We start from the raw sequence: 24,418 nt of genomic DNA on the forward strand, positions 1-24,418 counted from the left end.
TCTCTTTTTGATGTTTTACTTTTCCTTTCTCTTGCTCCTTTAGATCTTTGCAGACTGCATCATACCTTGGAATTGTTGAGTGAAAATTATTCATATGCCCAGTGATGAGCGGATAATTTGTACCCTTTTTGGCATTGTTTTTAGTATGTTTTTAGTAGTTTTAGTTGAGTTCTTAGTATATTTTTATTAGTTTTTAGTTAAAATTCACTTTTCTGGACTTTACTATGAGTTTGTGTGTTTTTCTGTGATTTTAGGTATTTTCTGGCTGAAATTGAGGGACCTGAGCAAAAATCTGATTCAGAGACTGAAAAGGACTGCAGATGCTGTTGGATTCTGACCTCCCTGCACTCGAAGTGGATTTTCTGGAGCTACAGAAGCCCAATTGGCGCGCTCTCAACGGCGTTGGAAAGTAGACATCCTGGGCTTTCCAGCAATATATGATAGTCCATACTTTGCCCAAGATTTGATGGCCCAAACCGGCGTTCAAAGTCACCTACAGAATTTCCAGCGTTAAACGCCGGAACTGGCACCAAAGCTGGCGTTTAACTCCAAGAAGAGTCTCTACACGAAAAATGCTTCATTGCTCAGCCCAAGCACACACCAAGTGGGCTCGGAAGTGGATTTTTATGTCATTTACTCATCCTTAGGCTACTAGTTTCCTATAAGTAGGACCTTTTACTATTGTATTTTCATCTTTCAATCTTAGAAACCTTTTGATCATGTTTTTATGATTGAACCCTCTTTGGGAGGCTGGCCATTCGGCCATGCCTAGACCTTATTCTTATGTATTTTCAACGGTGGAGTTTCTACACACCATAGATTAAGGTATGGAGCTCTGCTGTACCTCGAGTATTAATGCAATTACTATTGTTCTTCTATTCAATTCCGCTTGTTCTTTGTCCAAGATATCACTTGTTCTTCAACTTGATGAATGTGATGATCCGTGACACTCATCATCATTCTCACTCATGAACAAGGTGACTGACAACCACTTCTGTTCTACAAGCAATCAAGGCTCTAGTGTTTATCTCTTGGATTCCTGATACACGATGTATGGTTGATCGCCTGACAACCGAGTACTCGCCTGACAAACGAGCCAGCCATTCCGTGAGATCAGAGTCTTCGTGGTATAGGCGAGAACTGATGGCGGCATTCAAGAGAATCCGGAAGGTCTAACCTTGTTTGTGGTATTCTGAGTAGGATTCAATGATTGAATGACTGTGACGTGCTTCAAACTCCTAGCAGGCGGGGCGTTAGTGACAGACGCAAAAGAATCGCTGGATTCTATTCCGCCCTGACCGAGAACCGACAGCTGATTAGCCATATGCTGTGACAGAGCATAGGAACATTTTCACTAAGAGGATGGGAGGTAGCCACTGACAACGGTGAAACCCTTGCATAAGCTTACCATGGAAAGGAGTAAGAAGGATTGGATGAAGACAGTAAGAAAGCAGAGAGACGGAAGGGAAAGCATCTTCATACGCTTATCTGAAGCTCTCACCAATGATATACATAAGTATCTCTATCTTTATCTTTATGTTTTATTCATATATCATCTATACCCATTTGAGTCTGCCTGACTAAGATTTACAAGGTGACCATAGCTTGCTTCATACCAACAATCTCTGTGGGATCGACCCTTACTCGCGTAAGGTTCATTACTTGGACGACCCAGTGCACTTGCTGGTTAGTTGTGCAAAGTTGTGTAGTGATCACAATTTCGCGCATCAAGTTTTTGGCGCCGTTGCCGGGGATTGTTTTGTGTATGGACAACTGACGGTTCATCTTGTTGCTTAGATTAGGTATTTTTTTTTCAGAGTTCTTAAGAATGAATTCTAGTGTTTCAAGGTGATGTTCTTATCATCACCAAAGCTGATTGATCTTCATCAATTTAGCTCTTGAATGCAATGTCCTGCTGAAGCTTAGCTAGCCATGTCTAATTCCTTTAGACTAAAGCTTTAGACTAACATTGCATGATTCCTGGAATTCTCATTGAGAATTTTGATACCTTTATTTTCTTTTCCATATAATTTTCGAAAAATCAAAAAAAAAAAATACAAAATCATAAAAACCAAAAATATTTTATGTTTCTTGTTTGAGTCTAGAGTATCATGTTAAGTTTGGTGTCAATTGCATGTTTCTGTTCTTCTTGCATTTTTCGAATTTATGCATGTGTCTTCATTATCTTCAAGTTGTTCTTGATGATTTTCTTGTTTGGATCTTTGAATTTTATTGACTTGAGTATTTCTGTTGTTTGTCATATGCATTCTCATTTTGTTAGTGTCAGTAGTATACAAACTTCTAAGTTTGGTATCTTGCATGCATTGTTTATTTGATTTTAGTTGCATTTTGATTATTCCTCATTATTAAAAATTCAAAAATATTTTTAATTTGTGTCTTTTCAAGTCAATAATATGGAGAATTGAAGACTCATAACATACTGCAGAGGAATTACACAGAAAAAGCTGGGCGTTCAAAACGCCCAGTGAAGAAGGACAGACTGGCGTTTAAACGCCAGCCAGGGTACCTGGTTGGGCGTTTAACGCCCAAAAAGGTAGCATTTTGGGCGTTAAACGCCAGAATGGATACCATTCTGGGCGTTTAACGCCAGGATGGCACAAGGGGGAAGATTTTGTTTTTCAAATCAATTTTTTTCAAGTTTTCAAAGTTTTTCAAGATCAAATCTTTTTCAAATCATATCTTTTCAATCAAATGTTTTCAAAATCAATTTCTTTCCTTTTTCAAAGATACTTACTAACAATTAATGATTTGATTGAACATCTCAAGTTTGTTACCTTTTCTGTTGAGAAAGGTTTAATGTTTGAATTATATCTTTTCTTGTTAGGCAAGTCATTAATTTTTAAAATCAAATCTTTTTTTAAAATGTTTTTCAAATCATATCTTCTTAACCACATCTTTTTCAAAATAAGTTTTCAATCAAATATTTTTAATTTCTAATTTCAAAATCTTTTCAAAAATTACTTGATCTTCTCCTTTCACTCTTGGTTTTCGAAAATCAATTAAAGTTTTTCAAAATATTTTCAAACTTTTTCACTTAATTTTCGACACCACATCTTTTTCAAAATAAGTTTTCAATCAAATATTTTTAATTTCTAATTTCAAAATCTTTTCAAAAATTACTTGATCTTCTCCTTTCACTCTTGGTTTTCGAAAATCAATTAAAGTTTTTCAAAATATTTTCAAACTTTTTCACTTAATTTTCGAAAATTTCCTTCCCCTCTTCTCACATCCTTCTATTTATGGAGTATCACTCCTTCTTAATGCACAATTCGAACTCTATCTGATCAAGTTCGAATTCTCCTTCTTCTTTCTTCTATTTTTCTTTTCCTCTGACACCTCAAGGAATCTCTATACTGTGACATAGAGGATTCCATATCTTCTTGTTCTCTTCTCTTTCATATGAGCAGGAACAAAGACAAAGGCATTCTTGTTGAAGCTGACCCTGAACCTGAAAGGACCTTGAAGTGAAAGCTAAGAGAAGCTAAGGCACAACTCTCTGTTGAGGACCTGACCGAATTCTTCAAAGAAGAAGAACCCATGGTAGCCGAAAACAACAACAATGCCAACAATGCAAGGAAGGTGCTGGGTGACTTTACTGCACCTACTCCCGACTTCTATGGGAGAAGCATCTCTATCCCTGCCATTGGAGCAAACAACTTTGAGCTTAAGCCTCAATTAGTTTCTCTAATGCAACAGAATTGCAAGTTCCATGGACTTCCATTGGAAGATCCTCATCAGTTCTTAGCTGAATTCTTGCAAATCTGTGACACAGTCAAGACTAATGGGGTTGACCCTGAGGTCTACAGACTGATGCTATTCCCTTTTGCTGTAAGAGACAGAGCTAGAATATGGTTAGACTCTCAACCTAAAGAAAGCCTGGACTCTTGGGAAAAGCTAGTCAATGCCTTCTTGGCAAAGTTCTTTCCACCTCAAAAATTGAGTAAGCTTAGAGTGGAAGTCCAAACCTTCAGACAGAAGGATGGTGAATCCCTCTATAAAGCTTGGGAAAGATACAAACAATTGACCAGAAAGTGTCCTTCAGACATGCTTTCTGAATGGAGCATCATAGGTATTTTCTATGATGGTCTCTCTGAACTATCCAAGATGTCCTTGGATAGCTCTGCTGGAGGATCTCTTCATCTGAAGAAGACGCCTACAGAAGCTCAAGAGCTCATTGAAATGGTTGCAAATAATCAATTCATGTACACTTCTGAAAGGAATCCTGTGAACAATGGGACAAGTCAGAAGAAAGGAGTTCTTGAGATTGATACTCTGAATGCCATTCTGGCTCAGAACAAGATATTGACTCAACAAGTCAATTTGATTTCTCAAAGTATGTCTGGAATGCAAAATGCACCAAGCAGTACTAAGGATGCTTCATCTGAAGAAGAAGCCTATAATCCTGAGAACCCTTCAATGAAAGAGGTGAATTAACTAGGAGAACCCTATGGAAACACCTATAATTCTTCATGGAGAAATCATCCAAATTTCTCATGGAAGAATCAAGAGAGACCTCAACAAGGTTTCAACAACAATAATGGTGGAAGAAACAGGTTTAGCAATGGCAAACCTTTTCCATCATCTTCTCAGCAACAGACAGAGAATTCTAAGCAGAACCCCTCTGACTTAGCAACCATGGTCTCTGATCTAATCAAAACCACCCAAAGTTTCATGACTGAAACAAGGTCCTCCATTAGGAATTTGGAGGCACAAGTGGGACAGCTGAGCAAGAAAATTACTGAACTCCCTCCAAGTACTCTTCCAAGCAATACAGAAGAAAATCCAAAAGGAGAGTGCAAGGCCATCAACATGGCCGAATTTGGAGAGGAAGGAGAGGAAGTGAACGCCACTGAGGAAGACCTCAATGGGCGTGCATTGACCTCCACTGAGTTCCCCAATGAGGAACCTTGGGAATCTGAGGCTCAAAATGAGACCATAGAGATTCCATTGGACTTACTTCTGCCTTTCATGAGCTCTAATGAGTATTCTTCCCCTGAAGAGGATGAGTATGTCACTGAAGAGCAAGTTGCTAAATACCTTGGAGCAATCATGAAGCTAAATGACAAGTTATTTGGAAATGAGACTTGGGAGGATGAACCCCCTTTGCTCACCAAAGAACTGGATGACTTGTCTAGGCAGAAATTACCTCAAAAGAGACAAGATCCTGGGAAGTTTTCAATACCTTGTACCATAGGCACCATGACCTTCAAGAAGGCTCTGTGTGACTTAGGGTCAAGTGTAAACCTCATGCCTCTCTCTGTAATGGAGAAGCTAGGGATCTTTGAGGTACAAGCTGCAAGAATCTCATTAGAGATGGCAGACAATTCAAAGAAACAAGCTTATGGACTTGTAGAGAATGTCTTGGTGAAGATTGAAGACCATTACATCCCTACTGATTTCATAGTCCTAGAGACTGGGAAGTGCATGGATGAATCTATCATCCTTGGCAGACCCTTCCTAGCCACAGCAAAGGCTGTGATTGATGTTGATGGAGGTGAACTGATCATTCAAGTGAATGAAAAATCCTATGTGTTTAAGGCTTAAGGATATCCCTCTGTCAGCATGGAGAGGAAGCATGAAGAGCTTCTCTCAATTCAGAGTCAAACAGAGCCCCCACAGTCAAACTCTAAGTTTGGTGTTGGGAGGCCACAACCAAACTCTAAGTTTGGTGTTGAACCCCCACATTCAAACTCTAAGTTTGGTGTTGGGAGGTTCCAACATTGCTCTGAGTATCTGTGAGGCTCCATGAGAGCCCTCTGTCAAGCTACTGACATTAAAGAAGCGCTTGTTGGGAGGCAACCCAATGATTATATTTTATCTATTTTCCTTTGTTATTTTATGTTTTTTGTAGGTTGATGATCATGAGAAGTCACAAAATCAATTGAAAAAGCAAAAACAAAATGAAAAACAGGAAGAAAAACAGCACACCCTGGAGGAAGAACTTACTGGCGTTTAAATGCCAGTAAGGCTAGCAGATGGGCGTTTAACGCCCAGTCTGGCACCATTCTGGGCGTTTAACGCCAGAAAGGGGCACCAGACTGGCGTTAAACGCCAGGAAAGGGCAAGAACCTGGCGTTAAACGCCAGAAATGGGCACCAGCCCAGCGTTTAACGCCAGAATTGGCCCAAAACGCATTTTTGCATGCCATTTGGTGCAGGGATGACTTTTCCTTGACACCACAGGATCTGTGGACCCCACAGGATCCCCACCAACCCCACCACTTCTCCCCCTCTTTGGCTGAACACAAAAGCCATTCCCTTCTTCCTCATTTCTTCTTCTTCTACTCTCTTCTTTCTTCTTTTGCTCGAGGACAAGCAAACCTTTTAAGTTTGGTGTGGTAAAAGCATTGCTTTTTGTTTTTCCATAACCATTTATGGCATCCAAGGCCGGAGAAACCTCTAGAAAGAGGAAAGGGAAGGCAAAAGCCTCCTCCTCCGAGTCATAGGAGATGGAGAGACTCATCTCGAGGGTGCATCAAGACCACTTCTATGAAGTTGTGGCCATGAAGAAGGGTCAACTTTGATCAAAGGTTGGACCAAGTCCTCATAGACATTTATGAAGAGGGCGTTCAATGAAAGAGAGATTCAAGAGGGAAGCCGGTTCAACTGAGAAGGCATGACCTCAAGCCCATCACTAAGAAAAAGATGGAGCAAACAAGAGACCCCACTCATCATGATATCCCTGAGATACCTCAAGGGATGCACTTTCCTCCACAAGACTATTGGGAGCAACTAAACACTTCCCTAGGAGAACTGAGTTCCAACATGGGACAACTAAGGGTGGAGCACCAAGAACACTCCATTCTCCTCCATGAAATTAGAGAAGATCAAAGAATCATGAGAAAGGAGCAACAAAGGCAAGGAAGAGATATTGAGGAGCTCAAGCACTCCATAAGACCTTCAAGAGGAAGAACAAGCCGCCATCACCAAGGTGGACCCGTTCTTTAATCTCCTTGTTCTTTATTCTTCTGTTTTTCGAAAATTTATGCTTATGTTCATCCATGTTTGTGTCTTATGATCATTAGTGTCTTAGTGTCTATGCCTTAAAGTTATGAATGTCCTATGAATCTATCACCTTTCTTAAATGAAAACTGTTTTTAATCACAAAAGAACAAGAAGTACAGGATTTCGAATTCATCTTTAAAACTGGCTTAATTAGTTTGATGTGGTGGCAATACTTTTTGTTTTCTGAATGTATGCTTGAACAGTGCGTATGTCTTTTGAATTTGTTGTTCATGAATGTTAAAATTGTTGGCTCTTGAAAGAATGATGAAAAAGGAGACATGTTACTGAGGATCTGAAAAATCATAAAAATGATTCTTGAAGCAAGAAAAAGCAGTGAATATAAAAAAAAAAAGAGAAGGAGAAAAACGAAAAAGAAAAAAAAGGGGAGAAAAGAAAAAGAAAGAAATAAAGTTGTGATCCAAGGCAAAAAGAGTGTGCTTAAGAACCCTGGACACCTCTAATTGGGGACTCTAGCAAAGCTGAGTCACAATCTGAAAAGGTTCACCCAATTATGTGTCTGTGGCATGTATGTATCCGGTGGTAATAATGGAAGACAGAATGCTTTGGGCCACGGCCAAGACTCAATAAGTAGCTGTGTTCAAGAATCATCATACTTAACTAGGAGAATCAATAACACTATCTGGATTCTGAGTTCCTAAAGAAGCCAATCATTCTGAATTTCAAAGGATAAAGTGAGATGCCAAAACTGTTCGGAGGCAAAAAGCTACTAGTCCCGCTCATCTAATTTGGAGCTAAGTTTCATTGATAATTTGGAGTCTATAGTATATTCTCTTCTTTTTATCTTATTTGATTTTCAGTTGCTTGAGGACAAGCAACAATTTAAGTTTGGTGTTGTGATGAGCGGATAATTTGTACCCTTTTTGGCATTGTTTTTAGTAGTTTTAGTTGAGTTCTTAGTATATTTTTATTAGTTTTTAGTTAAAATTCACTTTTCTGGACTTTACTATGAGTTTGTGTGTTTTTCTGTGATTTTAGGTATTTTCTGGCTGAAATTGAGGGACCTGAGCAAAAATCTGATTCAGAGACTGAAAAGGACTGCAGATGCTGTTGGATTCTGACCTCCCTGCACTCGAAGTGAATTTTCTGGAGCTACAGAAGCCCAGTTGGCGCGCTCTCAACGGCGTTGGAAAGTAGACATCCTGGGCTTTCCAGCAATATATGATAGTCCATACTTTGCCCAAGATTTGATGGCCCAAACCGGCGTTCAAAGTCACCTACAGAATTTCCAGCGTTAAACGCCGGAACTGGCACCAAAGCTGGCGTTTAACTCCAAGAAGAGTCTCTACACGAAAAATGCTTCATTGCTCAGCCCAAGCACACACCAAGTGGGCCCAGAAGTGGATTTTTATGTCATTTACTCATCCTTAGGCTACTAGTTTCCTATAAGTAGGACCTTTTACTATTGTATTAACATCTTTCAATCTTAGAAACCTTTTGATCATGTTTTTATGATTGAACCCTCTTTGGGAGGCTGGCCATTCGGCCATGCCTAGACCTTGTTCTTATGTATTTTCAATGGTGGAGTTTCTACACACCATAGATTAAGGTGTGGAGCTCTGCTGTACCTCGAGTATTAATGCAATTACTATTGTTCTTCTATTCAATTCCGCTTGTTCTTTGTCCAAGATATCACTTGTTCTTCAACTTGATGAATGTGATGATCCGTGACACTCATCATCATTCTCACTCATGAACAAGGTGACTGACAACCACTTCTGTTCTACAAGCAATCAAGGCTCTAGTGTTTATCTCTTGGATTCCTGATACACGATGTATGGTTGATCGCCTGACAACCGAGTGCTCGCCTGACAAACGAGCCAGCCATTCCGTGAGATCAGAGTCTTCGTGGTATAGGCGAGAACTGATGGCGGCATTCAAGAGAATCCGGAAGGTCTAACCTTGTCTGTGGTATTCTGAGTAGGATTCAATGATTGAATGACTGTGACGTGCTTCAAACTCCTAGCAGGCGGGGCGTTAGTGACAGACGCAAAAGAATCGCTGGATTCTATTCCGGCCTGACCGAGAACCGACAGCTGATTAGCCATATGCTGTGACAGAGCATAGGAACATTTTCACTGAGAGGATGGGAGGTAGCCACTGACAACGGTGAAACCCTTGCATAAGCTTGCCATGGAAAGGAGTAAGAAGGATTGGATAAAGACAGTAAGAAAGTAGAGAGACAGAAGGGAAAGCATCTTCATACGCTTATCTGAAGCTCTCACTAATGATATACATAAGTATCTCTATCTTTATCTTTATGTTTTATTCATATATCATCTATACCCATTTGAGTCTGCCTGACTAAGATTTACAAGGTGACCATAGCTTGCTTCATACCAACAATCTCCGTGGGATCGACCCTTACTCGCGTAAGGTTCATTACTTGGACGACCCAGTGCACTTGCTGGTTAGTTGTGCAAAGTTGTGTAGTGATCACAATTTCGCGCATCACCCAGCCACATAAGTCAGCTTAGCTTGGGTGTTTACATCATATTCTTCTCTGTGTAATTGCCTTCCTTCATTAAGCACATTGAACTCATTGAATACTTTCATCTGAGATATTTGACGCTGGTTGAGTTTTTGAAGGCGCTTGTCTTGACGCTCTTGCCTTTCGGATACTTGGTTGATGGTTTAGGCAAGCCGGGAGTAATGTTCCTGTTGCTGTTCCATTTGTTGTTTATGCAGCTCTGCCTGGTGATTCATCATTTGAGATTGGAAGTGCAATTGTTGTTCTTGCCCCTCCATATATCTCCTTGCTAGATCCTCAATGACTCTTTGAATGTGATTTATGTTTATGTTGACTGGATCATACTGCTCTTCTTGCTGGTATTCTCTTCATTGAGGCCCTTCTTGATGAGGTTCTTCTTGATAAGGTTCTTCTTGTGATCTTCTCTTTTTTATCTGAGGTCTTCTTTATTGTTGAGCCAGTACCACATAGGTTATGCGCTGGAGTGTGATTGACCTCCCAGGGTTTAGCCATATTGGATTGTTATCTTCAAAGACCACTGATGAGCGGATATTTTATACGCTTTTTGGGGTAATTTCATGTAGATTTTAGCATGTTTTTATTAGTTTTTAATTGAATTTTATTAGTTTTTAAGCAAAAATCATATTTCTGGACTTTACTATGAGTTTGTGTATTTTTCTGTGATTTCAGATATTTTCTGGCTGAAATTGAGGGAGCTGAGCAAAAATCTGATTTAGGCTGAAAAAGGACTGCTCATGCTGTTGGATTCTGACCTCCCTACACTCGGAATGGATTTTTTGGAGCTACAAGAGTCCAATTGGCGCGTTCTTAATTGGGTTGGAAAGTAGACATCTAGGGATTTCCAGCAATATATAATAGTCCATATTTTGTGCAAAGATAGATGACGTAAACTGGTGTTTAATGCCAGTTTCATGTTGCAGTCTGGCGTCCAGCGCCAGAAACACATTACAAACCAGAGTTGAACGCCAGAAACACGTTACAACTTGGCGTTCAACTCCAGAAACAGCCCAGGCACGTGAGAAGCTTAAGTCTCAGCCCCAGCACACATCAAGTAGGCCCCAGAAGTGGATTTCTACACTATCCATCTTAGTTTACTCATTCTCTGTAAACCTAGGTTACTAGTTTAGTATTTAAACAACTTTTAGAGACTTATTTTGTATCTCATGACATTTTTAGATCTGAAATTTATACTCTTTGACGGCATGAGTCTCTAAACTCCATTGTTGGGGGTGAGGAGCTCTGCAGCGTCTCGATGAATTAATGCAATCACTTATATTTTTCCATTCAAATATGCGTGTTCCTATCTAAGATGTTCATTCGCGCTTAATTATGGAGAAGGTGATGATCCGTGACACTCATCACCTTCCTCAACCCATGAACGTGTGTCTGACAACCACCTCTGTTCTACATCAGATTGAATGAATATCTCTTAGATTCCTTAATTAGAATCTTCATGGTATAAGCCGGATTGATGGTGGCATTCATGAGAATCCGGAAAGTCTAAACCTTGTCTGTGGTATTCTGATGAGCAGATAATTTATACGCTTTTTGGCATTGTTTTTAGTATGTTTTTAGTATGTTTTAGTTAGTTTTTATTATATTTTTATTAGTTTTTAGTTAAAATTCACTTTTTTGGACTTTACTATGAGTTTGTGTATTTTTCTGTGATTTCAGGTATTTTCTGGCTGAAATTGAGGGACCTGAGCAAAAATCTGATTCAGAGGCTGAAAAGGACTGCAGATGCTGTTGGACTCTGACCTTCCTGCACTCGAAGTGGATTTTCTGGAGCTACATAAGCCCAATTGGCCCGCTCTCAACTGCGTTGGAAAGTAGACATCCTGGGCTTTCCAGCAATGTATAATAGTCCATACTTTGCCCGAGATTTGATGGCCCAAACCGGCGTTCCAAATCAGCTCAAATCTGCCCGGTGTTAAACGCCGGAACTGGCACAAGAATGGGAGTTAAACGCCCAAACTGGCACAAAAGCTGGCGTTTAACTCCATGAAAAATCTCTATACATGAAAGCTTCAATGCTCAGCCCAAGCACACACCAAGTGGGCCCGGAAGTGGATTTTTATGTCATTTACTCATCTTTGTAAACCCTAGGCTACTAGTTCTCTACAAATAGGACCTTTTGCTGTTGTATTTTCATCTTTAGATCTTTGAATCTTTTGATCACGTTTTAGGGGCTGGCCTCATGGCCATGCCTGAACCTTGTTCTTATGTATTTTCAACGGTGGAATTTCTACACACCATAGATTAAGGTGTGGAGCTCTGCTGTACCTCGAGTATTAATGCAATTACTATTGTTCTTCTATTCAATTCAGCTTGTTCTTGTTCTAAGATATCACTTGTTCCTCAACTTGATGAATGTGATGATCCGTGACACTCATCATCATTCTCACCTATGAACGTGTGCCTGACAACCACCTCCGTTCTACCTTAGATTGAGTGGATATCTCTTGGATCCCTTAATCGGAATCTTCGTGGTATAAGCTAGAATTGATGGCGGCATTCAAGAGAATCCGGAAGGTCTAAACCTTGTCTGTGGTATTCTGAGTAGGATTCGAGGATTGAATGACTGTGACGAGCTTCAAACTCCTAAAGGCTGGGCGTTAGTGACAGACGCAAAAGAATCACTGGATTCTATTCCAATCTGATTGAGAACCGACAGATGATTAGCCGTGCTGTGACAGAGCGCGTTGAATATTTTCACTGAGAGGACGGGACTGTAGCCACTGACAACGGTGATGCCCAACATACAGCTTGCCATGGAAAGGAGTAAGAAGGATTGGATGAAGATAGTAGGAAAGCAGAGAGATGGAAGGGACAAAGTATCTCCATACGCCTATCTGAAATTCTCACCAATGAATTACATAAGTATCTCTATCTTTATTTTATGTTTTATTCATCTTTTAATTATCAATACTCCATAACCATTTGAATCCGCCTGACTGAGATTTACAAGATGACCATAGCTTGCTTCATACCAACAATCTCCGTGGGATCGACCCTTACTCGCGTAAGGTTTATTACGTGGACGACCCAGTGCACTTGCTGGTTAGTTGTGCGAAGTTGTGATAAAGAGTTGAGATTGCAATTGAGCGTACCATGTTGATGGCGCCATTGATGATCACAATTTCGTGCACCAAGTTTTTGGCTCCGTTGCCGGGGATTGTTTGAGTTTGGACAACTGACGGTTCATCTTGTTGCTTAGCTTAGGTATTTTTCTTCAGAATTCTTAAGAATGAAGTCTAGTATTTCAAGGTGATGTTCTTATCATCACCAAAGCTGATTGATTCTCATCAATTTAGCTCTTGAATGTAATGTCCTGCTGAAGCTTGGCTAGCCATGTCTAATTTCTTTAGACTAAAGCTTTAGACTAATATTGCATGATTTCTGGAATTCTCATTAAGAATTTTGATACCCTTATTTTCTTTTTCACTCAATTTTCGAAAAAATCCAAAAAAATTACAAAGTCATAAAAACCAAAAATATTTTATGTTTCTTGTTGAATCTAGTGTCTCATTTTAAGTTTGGTGTCAATTGCATGTTTCTATTCTTCTTGCATTTTTCGAATTCATTCATGTGTCTTCATTAATATTCAAGTTGTTCTTGATGATTTCCTTGCTCTGATCTTTAAATTCTCTTGACTTGAGTGTTTTGTTGTTTCTCATATGCATTCTCAATTTGTTAGTGTCAGTAGTATACAAACTTCTAAGTTTGGTGTCTTGCATGCATTGTTTATTTGGTCTTAGTTTCATTTTGATTATTCCTCATTATTAAAAATCCAAAAAAAAATTTTAATTTGTGTCTTTTCAAGTCAATAATACAGAGAATTGAAGATTCAGAACATACAGCAGAGGAATTACACAGAAAAAGGCTGGGCGTTCAAAACGCCCAATGAGGAAGGAAAACTGGCGTTTAAACGCCAGCCAGGGTGCCTGGCTGGGCGTTTAACGCCAGAAAGGGTAGCATTTTGGGCGTTAAACGCCAGAATGGATACCATTCTGGGCGTTTAACGCCATGATGGAACAAGAGGGAAGATTTTGTTTTTAATCCAAATTTTTTTCAAGTTTTCAAAATTTTTCAAAATCAAATCTTTTTCAAATCATATCTTTTGAATCATATATTTTCAAAATCAATTTCTTTCCATTTTCAAAGATACTTGCTAACAATTAATGATTTGATTCAACATTTCAAGTATGTTGCCTTTTCAGTTGAGAAAGGTTTAATGTCTGAATCATATCTTTTAAATTTTTTGTTAGCCAAGTCATTAATTTTCAAAATCAAATCTTTTTAAATTGTTTTTCAAATCATATCTTCTCAATCATATCTTTTTAAAACTATATTTTTTCAAATCATATCTTTTTAATCACATCTTTTTCAAATTAGTTTTCAATCATATCTTTTTGATTTCTAATTTCAAAATCTTTTTCAAAAATCACTTTATTTCTTCCCCTCTTCTCACATCCTTCTATTTATTGACTAACACTCCTCCTTAATGCACAATTCGAACTCCATCTTTCTTGATAAGTTCGAATTCTTCTACCTCTTCCTTCTATTTTTCTTTTCCTCTGACACCTCAAAGAATCTCTATACTGTGACATAGAGGATTCCATATTTTCTTGTTCTCTTCTCTTTCATATGAGCAGGAACAAAGACAAAAGCATTTTTGTTGAGGCTGACCCTGAACCTGAAAGAACCTTGAAGCAAAAGCTAAGAGAAGCTAAAGCACAACTCTCTGTAGAGGACCTAACAGAAATCTTCAAAGAAGAAGAACCCATGGCAGCCGAAAACAACAGTAATGTCAACAATGCAAGGAAGGTGCTGGGTGACTTTACTGCACCTACTCCCGACTTCTATGGGAGAAGCATCTCTATCCCTGCCATTGGAGCAAACAACTTTGAGCTTAAGCCTCAATTAGTTTCTCTAATGCAACAGAATTGCAAGTTCCATGGACTTCCATTGGAAGATCCTCATCAGTTTTTAGCTGAATTCTTGCAAATCTGTGACACTGTCAAGACCAATGGGGTTGGCCCTGAGGTCTACAGACATATGCAATTCCCTTTTGCTGTAAGAGACAAAGCTAGGATATGGTTGGACTCACAACCTAAAGAAAGCTTGAACTCTTGGAAAAAGCTAGTCAATGCCTTCTTGGCAAAGTTCTTTCCACCTCAAAAATTGAGTAAGCTTAGAGTGGAAGTCTAAACCTTCTGACAGAAGAAAGGTGAATCCCTCTATGAAGCTTGGAAAAGATACAAATAATTGATCAGAAAGTATCCCTCTGACATGCTTTCTGAATGGAGCATCATATGTATCTTCTATGATGGTCTGTCTGAACTGTCCAAGGTGTCATTGGACAGCTCTGCTGGAGGATCTCTTCATCTGAAGAAGACGCCTGCAGAAGCTCAATAGCTCATTGAAATGGTTGCAAATAACCAATTCATGTACACTTCTGAAAGGAATCCTGTGAACAATGGGACGAATCAGAAGAAAGGAGTTCTTGAGATTGATACTCTGCATGCCATATTGGCTTAGAACACAATATTGACTATGCAAGTCAATATGATTTCTCAAAGTCTGTCTGGAATGCAAGCTGCACCAGGCAATACTAAGGACGCTTCATCTGAAGAAGAAGCTTTAGATCCTGAGAACCCATCAATGGAAGAGGTGAACTACATGGGAGAACCCTATGGAAACACCTATAATCCTTCATGGAGAAATCATCCAAATCTCTCATGGAAGGATCAACAGAGACCTCAACAAGGTTTCAACAACAATAATGGTGGAAGAAACAGGTTTAGCAATGGCAAGCCTTTTCCATCATCTTTTCAGCAACAGACAGAGAAATCTAAGCAGAGCCACTCTGACTTAGCAACCATGGTCTCTGATCTAATCAAAACCACTCAAAGTTTTATGACTGAAACAAGGTCCTCCATTAGGAATTTGGAGGCACAAGTGGGACAGCTGAGCAAGGAAATTACTGAACTCCCTCCTAGTACTCTTCCAAGCAATACAGAAGAGAATCCAAAAGGAGAGTGCAAGGTCATCAACATGGCCGAATTTGGATTGGAGGAAGAGGCAGTGATTGCCACTGAGGAAGACCTCAATGGACGTCCAATGGCCTCCAATGAGTTCCCTAATGAGGAACCTTGGGAATCTGAGGCTCACACTGAGACCATAGAGATTCCATTGGATTTACTTCTGCCATTCATGAGCTCTGATGAGTATTCTTCCTCTGAAGAGGATGAAGATGTCACTGAAGAGCAAGTTGCTAAATACCTTGGAGCAATCATGAAGCTAAATGACAAGTTATTTGGTAATGAGACTTGGGAGGATGAACCCCCTTTGCTCACCAAAGAACTGGATGACTTGACTAGGCAGAGATTACCTCAAAAGAGATAGGACCCTGGGAAGTTCTCAATACTTTGTACCATAGGCACCATGACCTTTATGCCTCTCTCTGTAATGGAGAAGCTAGGGATCTTTGAGGTACAAGCTGCAAGAATCTCACTAGAGATGGCAGACAATTCAAGAAAATAAGCTTATGGACTTGTAGAGGATGTTCTGGTAAAGGTTGAAGACCATTACTTCCCTGCTGATTTCATAGTCTTAGAGACTGGGAAGTGCATGGATGAATCTATCATCCTTGGCAGACACTTCCTAGCCACAGCAAAGGCTGTGATTGATGTTGATAGAGGAGAATTGATCATTCAAGTGAATGAAGAATCCTTAGTGTTTAAGGCTCAAGGATATCCCTCTGTTACCATAGAGAGGAAGCATGAAGAGCTTCTCCCAAAACAGAGTCAAACAGAGCCCCCACAATCAAACTCTAAGTTTGGTGTTGGGAGGCCACAACCAACTTCTAAGTTTGGTGTTGAACCCCCACATTCAAACTCTAAGTTTGGTGTTGGGAGGTTCCAACATTGCTCTGAGTATCTGTGAGGTTCCATGAGAGCCCACTGTCAAGCTACTGACATTAAAGAAGCGCTTGTTGGGAGGTAACCCAATGTTATATTTATCTATTTTCCTTTGTTATTTTATGTTTTCTGTAGGTTGATGATCATGGAAAGTCACAAAATCAATTGAAAAAGCAAAAACAGAATGAAAAATAGAAAGAAAAATAGCACACCCTTGAGGAAAACCTTGCTGGCGTTTAAACGCCAGCAAGGGCAGCAAATGGGCATTTAACGCCCAGTCTGGCACCATTCTGGGCGTTTAACGCCAGAAAGGGGCACCATATTGGCGTTAAATGCCAGAAAGGGGCACCAGACTGGCGTTAAACACCATTCGATGACGTGACCTGTGTATTAAGTGGTTTCAGAATGTAGGGCAGGGATGAACCGGAAGAGAGAAGGAGAATGGGTGCAAAGGAAGGGAGCATGAGAAATTGAGCCTTGGGAACTTCAGCAAGGGCGCGTGCGCGTACTTGGCGCGCCCGCGTGGATTGCGCAGCTAGAAGCCAAAGTCAAAAGCCAAGCTACGAGCCGGCACATGTAGCGGCTAAGCCATGATCCCCATGGGCGCGCACGCGTACGTTACATTTCCAAGCTCTCATTAGGGTTCATCTTCTTCCATTTCTGAATTCTCATTCACTCTTTAGTGAGATCTATTGCAATTCTCAATTTACTTTGTTCATGTTATAGATCTTCTTCTCTAATCTCAATTAGTACTTGTAATTGTTCAATTCTCATAGATCTTAGATTCAACTTTGTAGTTTTGGATTCTATCAATTTCTTGAGAAGTTCATTTCTATTGTTGTTCTTTGTTGATTGTTGTTAATTTCTTGTGTTGAAGCACTTTTAATTCTAATTTCTTCTCATTCTTACTATACCTTTCATCCTTGCTCGTCAATTGTTTGATAAAATGCCAACACTAGTTATGGAGTAAAAGTTTCTTACTTGGCATAGGGTTTGGACCATTAGAAAGAGTTGAATAGCTTATGTCAATTGTTGATTTGGAATAAGAAATTGCTAATTGACTTGGAGTGCACTAAAGCTAGATTTCCCTAGGGTAAAACTAAGACTTGTGACTCAAGTTGGTTACTCTCATTTGATTTTCCTCTATACCTAGGGGTTAACTAAATGAAGCAAGGCCTAATTGTTATCATCATTGAGGAAGCTATAATGATAGAATTTCTAATGCCGACCCTAGGCCAAGTCTTCTAAAATTGATTGTTTGTCATCTATTTTGCTAAATCCTCAAAGAATCATAACAAGGCTTCCTAATCAATAAGATGCATTCTCTAGCAATTCCAAGGGAGGACGACTCGGGAGACTAGTACTCTCGGTTATAGATTGTAGGATTGTTTGATGCGAAGTTTGAATGTCGATTAGACTATACTCACGATTATATCCATTATTGAATTCTATATCGGCATGATAAAATTCGTTTATCAAAATATCGCCGTTGCCGGGGAATTTGCTTAGTGTGCCATGTTATTGTTTAGAGTAGATATGTGTATATGTACATAGTTGCATTTCATTGTGATTCTTTGTTCAAGTGACTAACCCCTCATCGTTACCATGAGTTTTACTTCTCCTTCATTGCATGACGCGTTCACAACCGAATTCGAGCTTAGTCCCCTTTGATCTGGAAATAGAACAAACTTTGCTCCATATTAGACAAGCTCGGAAGTGGTTAAGTTTTGGGGGAGGTGAAAAGGTTTTCACCACCTCAACCACCTTACTAAAAGTGAACATTGAACCGTCACTCAAAGAAGGCAATAACCATTCTCCCATCAATATCACTAACAACTCTTCTTTTGTTTTAGGAACTAACGCCATGGATGCTCCGAGGAGAGTTACTATCAAGGAAGCGGGTGCACCGGATTATGTCCTTCAACCCCTTCATGTAACTCACCCCAACTTGAATGCAAACTTTGAACTCAAGACCGCTTTGATCAACCTCCTACCTAAGTTCCATGGACTTTCCGCACAAGACCCTATTCGACATCTCAAAGACTTTCATCGTATATGCTCAACAACTAGACGGGAAGGATCTGATGAGGTTGCTATATGGTTGTTTGCTTTCCCTTTCTCTCTTGAGGACAAGGCTAAAGAATGGTTCTACACTCTATCTAGTGAGGTCACCTCCGATTGGGACTTGCTTAGAAGAGGATTCTTGGATAAATTCTTACCCCAGAGAAGATGGATAGGCTAAGGAAGGAAATGTCATGTATTGTACAAGGTGAAACGGAACCACTATACGAGTATTGGGAACGGTTTCGTAAGCTACTAGACGCATGCCCTAATCACATGCTTGACACTCAAGTGTTGCTTGGATATATATGTCAAGGGATGTGAGAACAAGATAGAACCCTCTTGGACACCTCTAGCAATGGTTCTTTGTCTAAATATAAAAGAGCGGAGGAGGCATGACAACTTATCATTGACTTAGCCGAATCCAATCAACATATGAGACGAAGAGTCAACCGCCCAAAAACCGTGAATGAGGTATCAACTAGTAGCGAAACCACCGCTCTAACCAAATCATTGAGTGAAATGACATCCATCTTAAGGCAACTCCAATTGAGCCAACAACAACCACAACAACCTCAACCATACCAACAACACCCTCCACCCCCTCAACAATACAATCAACAATTGGTCCCTCAGAAAGTGTGTGGCATTTGTTCTTGCTACTCCCACTACACGGATGAGTGCTCAAGCCTTCAAGAAGACAACACTTTGGCGGCTACTCACAATTTCTATGACCGCCCAAACCAAGGGTACTACCAAGGCGGTAATCCTAACCAAGGGCACCCCTATCAAGGAGGAAGCTACAATCAAGGGAGTGGAAATCACAATCAAAATTGGAGAGACAATCATCAACAAGGAAATAGGGACAACAACAGCAATGGAGGAGGTCAAAGATGGAACAACAACTCACAAAACCGGCCACCATACAACCAACAAAATCCACTATACAACCAACAAAATCAACAAAGAAACTACCAAACATACCAACCACCACATCAAAGACCACCACCCAACCAATCACAAGCTCCTCAACTCACATATCCATCCGCCCCCTCTAACCAAGATGATACACTCCGGACCATCATCCAAGGCCAAAAGGAACTACAAAACACACTTACTTCCGGTCTCACCGGCCTCACCTCTACACTACAAGCTCTTCTTGTACGCATGGACCCACCATCAAATTCCACTCCTCAACCCCCAATCCAAAGCGTCATTCCCTCTCAACCTCAACCCAATCCTAAGGGAGGCATCAATGCCATCACGCTAAGATCCGGAACACAATTAAAAGAGAAGGGAGCAAAGGATTCAAATCCCATCACAACTGCTCAAGAGGAGGAGAGAATAGATATAGAAGAGGTAGTGGAAGAGGAGACACCACAAGTCATAGTTGAGGATGAAGAAGCTCAACCCACAAAAGAGACCCCTAAGACTAAGAGAACCTTGGAAGAAGAAATTGCTCAACCACTCCCATTTCCAACACTTGCAAAGAAAGCTAGGAAGCGCATAGAACTCCACCCCAAAATGATAGAAATGTTCAAGAAAGTCGACGTAACCATCCCCCTCTTTGATGCTATCCATCAAGTTCCTAGATATGCAAAATTCCTTAAAGATCTATGCATGAACAAGGATAGAATTCTTGAATTGGAAACCATCCCATTGGGGAGTTCTATTTCCGCTTTAATGGGAGCATTGCCCGAGAAGTGTGATGACCCGGGCCCTTGTATGGTCACTTGCACCGTCAATGGAGTTCAATCCCTAGATTGTATGTGTGATCTCGGGGCATGTGTTAGCATTATGCCGCTCTCCGTCTACCGGGTATTGAAGTTACCACCACTGAAAAGGTCGGCGACAAGATTTGTCCCAGCGAATAAAAGCATAATAACCGTGGCGGGTGTTGCGGAAGATGTATTGGTGAATATCAAAGGGTTGGTGTTTCCGATTGACTTCTATGTCCTTGAGATGCCATCAAATGAACCCGAGAGAGCATCATCTATCTTACTTGGAAGACCATTTTTGAGAACTTCTAGATTTAAGCTAGATACCTACTCGGGAACCTACTCATTTGAGATAGATGGGAGAGTCGTGAGTTTTAGCCTAGAAGAAGCAATGAAGCATCCACCGGAGAATCACTCTCTATTCCGGTGTGACCTAATTGACAACATTGTTGCCGAAGTGCACCTTGCAAAGTTGGATGAGAAGTACATGATTGAAGAAGCAAATAAAGATCCAAGCAAATTAAATACCACACACCATACAAACCATCCGAAAACCCAAACTTCAAAACATGACAAAAAGATAGAATTGAAACCACTACCACCCCACCTAAAGTACTCATATCTTGATGAAGCCCACAAGCTCCCCGTGATAATTGCAAAAGAGCTAACCCCTCAACAAGAAGAAAAGTTGCTAGATGTCTTGAGGAAAAATAAAAGGGCAATCGGGTGGAGTTTGGCGGATCTAGTGGGAATAAGCCCCCAAGTATGCGAGCACCGCATATTTCTTGAAGAAGGAGCAAGACCGGTCCGACAACCTCAAAGGAGACTTAATCCAACCATTCTTGAGGTTGTGAAAAAGGAGGTCACTTGGCTACTTGAAGCGGACATCATCTATCCCATCTTGGATAGCGAGTGGGTAAGCCCGGTCCAAGTGGTGCCAAAGAAATCCGGGGTGACCACAATCAAAAATGAAAGCGGTGAACTTATAGCAACAAGGGTGCAAAATTCTTGGAGGGTATGCATAGACTACCGAAGATTGAATGCGGCCACAAGAAAAGATCACTTTCCACTACCGTTCATTGATTAAATGCTTGATCGACTAGCCGGTAAATCATATTATTGCTTTCTTGATGGTTATTTCGGATACTTCCAAATACACATTGCTCTAGAGGACCAAGAAAAAACCAAATTTACTTGCCCCTTTGGAACGTATGCTTACAAGCGTATGCCATTTGGCCTATGCAACGCACCGGCAACGTTTCAAAGATGCATGATGAGCTTATTTGCGGACTTTCTAGAGTAATGTATGGAAGTTTTCATGGACGACTTTAGTGTGTACGGTGATTCTTTTGATCATTGCTTAGGCAACCTTGAAAAAGTCTTAGAGAGATGCACCAAAACAAACCTTGTTTTAAATTTTGAAAAAAGTCATTTCATGGTCAAACAAGGCATTGTTTTGGGACACATTGTTTCAAAAGAAGGCATCTCCGTAGATCTGGCAAAAATAAATGTCATATCTAGTTTACCTTACCCCTCCTCCGAGAAGGAAGTCCGCTCTTTTCTTGGACATGCAGGATTCTACCAGAGATTCATCAAAAACTTTAGCAAGGTGGCTTTACCTCTCTCTAGACTACTACAAAAGGACACTGAATTTGAGCTGAGCAAAGAATGCATGGAAGCGTACGACAAGCTTAAAGTGACATTAACACAAGCTCCTATTGTGCGGGGACCAAATTGGACTCAACCGTTTGAAATCATGTGCGATGCCTCGAACTATGCGATAGGAGCCGCATTAGCACAACGCGAGGGTAAGATTCCCTATGTCATAGCTTATGCTTCCAAAACACTAGATGGAGCCCAATCCAACTACACTACTACGGAAAAAGAACTCCTAGCTATTATTTTTGCTTTGGACAAGTTCTGAGCCTATCTTCTTGGTTCCAAGGTAGTAGTGTACCCAGATCACGCGGCATTAAAGTATTTGTTGGCCAAAAAGGAATCAAAACCGAGATTAATTCGATGGGTGCTTTTGTTACAAGAATTTGACTTGGAGATCAAGGATAGGAGTGGTTCCCAAAACTTAGTGGCGGACCATCTAAGTCGCCTCGAACACACAAAAGGTGACACCACTCCTATCAATGACTCATTTCCTCTAGATGGTTTGCACTCAATCTTGGAAGTAGTTCCTTGGTATGCTCCAATAGCAAACTACTTGGTTTCACGCATCTTCCCTCCCAACCTCAACAAACATCAAAAGGATAAGCTGAAAAGCGAATCCAAATACTATGTTTGGGACGATCCCTATTTGTGGAGGTGTGGAGCGGACCAAATAGTGCAACGGTGCATACCTCAAACCGAATTCCAAGCAATCTTGGACGCTTGCCATTCTTCCGAAGGCGGTGGCCACTACGGCCCCCAAAGAACGGCAAGAAAGGTCTTTGATTGCGGATTTTGGTGGCCAACCCTTCTCAAAGACTCTTTCCTCTATTGCAAATCTTGTCCCCAATGTATTCAGTTTGGAAATATTTCTAAGAAGGACGAATCCCCCAACAAAATATGCTTTTTTGTGAAATTTTTGATGTATGGGGAATCGACTTCATGGGACCATTTCCAAATTCTAATGGCTTTCTCTACATTTTGTTAGCCGTCGATTATGTGTCAAAATGGGTGGAGGCAATCCCCACCCGGACGGATGATGCTCATGTTGTTTATTCTTTTGTGAGGAACAATATCATTTGTCGTTTTGGCTCCCCAAGAGCAATCATAAGTGACCAAGGATCCCATTTTTGCAACAAAAAAATGGACGGCCTCATGAGAAAGTATGGCATCACACACAAAATTGCCACGGCCTACCACCCTCAAACAAATGGCCAAGCTGAGGTTTCTAACCAGGAAATTAAACATGTGTTGGAAAGAATTGTGAAGCCGAACAGGAAGGACTGGAGCGCTAAGCTCTCCGATGCACTTTGGGCATATCGAACGGCTTACAAAACACCCATTGGCATGAGCCCTTTTAGGCTTGTATATGGTAAAGCATGCCATTTACCAGTGGAAATCGAACACAAAGCTTATTGGGCTATAAAAAAATGCAATCTGAGTTTGGGTGGAGCCGGAGTAGAGAGAAAGCTTCAATTGGCGGAATTGGAATGCTTGAGATTAGAAGCCTATGACAATTTTAGACTTTACAAGGAAAAGATGAAAGCCATTCATGACAAGAACATTAGGAGAAGGGAATTTAGACCCGGTGAGCTAGTCCTCCTTTACAACTCAAGGTTGAGATTACTACTCGGAAAGCTTAGATCAAGATGGGATGGACCTTACCAAGTAGAGAAAGTAGAACCTTACGGGGTCTACCACTTGCGCCACCCATCAAGTTCGTACATTTTCAAGGTAAATAGGCACCGTCTCAAATTGTACCATGGTGAGCAAAGAAAGAACTCCAAGGAATTTGAAGTGTTCCTCTTGAGGGATGCATCTCTTGAATAAGAACTTTGAGCTAGTGGAAGTCCAACTTAAGGACAGTAAACAAAAGTGCTAGGTGGGAGACACCCCACCATGGTAAGATCTACCATTTGTACATAGCCATTGAATTCTTCTTTGATTAATACTTGCTCAATACTTGACTTCATGTTTGGTAGCTAGGTATTTGAGGAAGTTGTAGCTAGGTTTGATTTCAAGTTTTGTTTCATTTGTTGAGTTCGTTTGGTACTTTATCATGTTAAATCATCCTTCTATAGTGCTTAAGTGGCCATTTGGAGGATTGGAATGCTTGAAGTGGTGCAAGAACATGAAAACTTTGAAAAAAAAGCACCATTACGCGCGTGCGCGCACCTGGCGCGTACGTGCATATGAAGCATTTTCGACCATCCACGCGGGCGCGCGACGTGCGCAGATGCGTGCATTGCAAAAAATTACCCCTCCATACATTTTTCAGAAAGTTGGGCCCACTCTACGCCAGCACCATGCCTGAGGCATAGGCGAATCACGCGTGCGCGCACACGGCGCGTACGCACCCTTTTGACAGTCCGCGGATCGACGCGCTAGCGCACCTTGCGTGCGCGCGCCGATCGCCCCTGTGCACTCCTGGTACATTTTCCAGAGAGTTGGGCCACTCTCGCGCCTACACTGAGCCCCCATCTCACTACTTCCGCCGTGTGCGCACACTAGGCGCCGACGCGTCAA

Source organism: Arachis stenosperma, chromosome 9, assembly GCF_014773155.1.
Source record: "Arachis stenosperma cultivar V10309 chromosome 9, arast.V10309.gnm1.PFL2, whole genome shotgun sequence".
Lineage (NCBI taxonomy): Eukaryota > Viridiplantae > Streptophyta > Magnoliopsida > Fabales > Fabaceae > Arachis > Arachis stenosperma.